The sequence below is a fragment of the Macrotis lagotis genome, chromosome 3, assembly GCF_037893015.1.
Source record: "Macrotis lagotis isolate mMagLag1 chromosome 3, bilby.v1.9.chrom.fasta, whole genome shotgun sequence".
NCBI classification, from domain to species: domain Eukaryota; kingdom Metazoa; phylum Chordata; class Mammalia; order Peramelemorphia; family Peramelidae; genus Macrotis; species Macrotis lagotis.
In genome coordinates this window covers 311,035-313,825 of record NC_133660.1, presented here as the reverse complement: position 1 = coordinate 313,825, position 2,791 = coordinate 311,035, and the positions used below count along the sequence as shown (strand labels likewise).

Below are 2,791 nucleotides of genomic sequence, written 5' to 3'. Positions count from 1 at the left end.
CCCAGCAAAATCCAGGGTCCAGGGCCCTCCGGTTCTTGGCAAGGAAATGGGCAGGTAAGACCACCAGTAATCGGGAGTGGGGAAGAGAGGAGGTGAGGTGCGGGGGGAAGGGAGTTGGGGAGGAAGCAGGTCCGGGGGGCAGGGGGATAGATTAGATAAGATCAGAAGCTGAGGTAAGGCCAGAGAAGGGAACCAAGCTGTTGCTGCTACAAGGCTGGTGAATGGCTGCGGTAGAATTTGAACTCGGCTCTCTGCACAGCACTCCCCAGAAGAAAAAGACTCCAGTCTAAAGGGGCCGGGACAGAAGGAGGGTGCTGCCGAGGCAGAGGGAGGGATGGGGCTTGGGTTAGGATGGCAGGTTGGGACCCAGCTTCCGAGGGTGTGTGAGGTGGGCTGCCGGGAGACAGGGGCCTGATGGTATTAGCCTGAGGGCGGGGATCGGGAGAAGGCAGGAGGGCAGGGAGGGGCTGACCTGGCCAAGGCAGGGGCCCCCAGAGGATGGAAGGCAGGAGGAGGAAGACAGGATGGTCCCAACAATGGTGCTGAGGCTCCGGGCTCGGGCTGGTCGGGGTTTGGGGAGAAAGCAATGCCCCCCAGAAGCAGTGGCTGGGAGCCCCAGCCCCTCCGGGCTCGGAAAGGGGAGCCCTCTGCCTCCTGCTCTGGACATCGATGGGGGGCCCTGCGGGTGCAGAACGGGGCTCGGGGCCGCCTAGGGGCGGCGGCACCTGCCACCTCTGAAATTTGGGGCAGGCGCCCCCCCCCCCAGACAAGGGCCGGCTCCCTTGGCCCTTGAAGAGTCCTAGTGATAGGGGTGGGGAGGGGGCGGGCTTCCCAGGAGGCTCCGCGGTATGGGGGCGGGCGGCCCCCGGGACTTGAGGTTCGTGGGCGTGGACAGGCCCAGGATCTCGGTGCTGCTTCTGAATTCTTGGTCTTGTGCCTCGTCGCCAGGCTTCTTCGCTGAGAACTCCCAAAGGGTAAGTAGAGGCAGAAGGCGCGGAGGCTGGGCAGCCAAACGTGGGGGGAGGTAGTTAATAGGTTAGCAGGTAGTGGCTGATGCCCCCCCATGTAATGCCCGGGACCGGCTCGGAAGGATTAGGGAGCCCGTCGGGAATCTTGAGTCCCCACTTGGGTCTCACTTGGGTCTCAGGTTCAGCAAGCTCCCGGGGTCCCATTCTCAGCCCCCTCCGAAGCCGGGGTCCCAGAACCAGGTGGGGAGTCGTCTGGGGACAGTCTCGGGGTCCTCATGGGTGGGGCGTGGGGTCTGCAGGACGCTAATTCAACACCAGCCTTAGCTACTTAGTAGATGGCAGAGCCAGGACAAAGCTCTACATTTCGGCAGACCTCAGTTTCCCCAGCTGTAAAGTGGGATTGCTGACAGCCTGACTGCCGGGGTGATGTCAGAGCCAGTGAACCGTAGCCCCTTTCCCCTTCCTCCCTTACCCCCAGGTGGGCAGCCGGGGCAGAGCCGAGATGTCTTACAGAGTGGTGCTGCTGGGCAGCTCTGGTGCGGGTAAGAGCGCACTGACTCTCCGCTTCCTCGAGAACCGCTTCGTGGAGGAGTGCGAGCCCACGGCCAGAGACTTGTACCAGGGGCAGCTGCTGGTGGACGGGGAGCCCTGCCAGCTGGCCATTATGGATACCTCCGGAAGGGAGCTGTACCGGGACCCGCGGGAGGACTGCATCCGCCGGGTCAGGGCTTCCTCCTGGTCTACACGGTCGACGTCATCAGGACCTTCGTGGACCTGAGCCTCCTCTGGGACCAGCTTCGGAAGATCAAGGGCACCAGTCAGGTGCCCGTGGTGCTGGTGGCCAACAAGGTCGACAAGGCCCACAGGCTGGTGAACTCAGACATGGGCCAGGATGCAGCCAAGAGCTTCAGAGTGCCCTACGTGGAGACCTCAGCCAAGACCAGGCAGGGGGTAGAGCAGGCCTTCCATGAGCTGGTTCGGGAGATTCGCACCCAGGCCCTGCAGGTCCAGGCCCGCCGGTTCCAGAAGTGCACGATCTTTTGAGCCGTTCCCCCTGCTCATGCGGTCCTGCCCCTCCTTTTGCTGACCCTACTCCCCTGGCCCTGCCCCAAAACCAGCCCACTTCCTCCTTCTGGACCCCCAGGTTCTCTCAAACTGACTTTTGGTGGAACCCATCAGCATCCTCCTAGGGGCCCTGGGCATCCCTGTGCCAGCTCGGGAGTGTAGGTCCAAAGGGCCTTGTACCAGGGTGCAAGGGATTCTGCAGCTGCCGGCCTGGGGGAAGGGCCTCGGGCTTTGTCACAAAGTTACTTTTCTCATTCTCAGGTTGATTACAAATAAAGATGTTACTGTGTTTCCAGGTGTGTTCCTCCTTGTTTGTGGGGAGCCGGTGTGCTGGGGGCAGGAAGAGCAGGGGGGCAGTGGGCAGCCCCGGGGAGACAGCCGGGCTGGGGAGGCAGGAAGGCAGGGGACTTGAACAGAGAGAACCCAGGCCTCAGGCTCCTCAGCAGGGAGATGGGGAGCTGGTTGGAATGGCTGCTTGAGTCCTACCCAGCTCTAGGTTTAACTAAGAGACTAGACTGAAAGCCAGCCTAGGAACCCCTTCCTTCTCAGAACCTCAGTTTCCTGATCTGCAAAATGAAGGTGATGGCACCTGACCCACCCAGAGTTATTGGAGCCACACTGGCAAAGTCTTATGGAAGCCCTGCAACAATGGAAGTCATAATCTCTGGTCACTTCCTCAGGCGTCTGCCCTAGGGCAGACCTCGCCTCTTTTTCTTTCTCAGGAATTTAAGTTCCCTCCCTGGTCCTTCCCCAAACCC

General features: G+C 61.4%; 1 pseudogene; it reads left to right on the top strand.

Annotated features, from left to right (window-relative positions):
* Positions 1 to 495: 495 nt before the first annotated feature.
* On the top strand, positions 496 to 2,326 carry LOC141515934 (GTPase HRas-like; annotated as a pseudogene).
* The last annotated feature ends 465 nt before the right edge of the window (positions 2,327 to 2,791 follow it).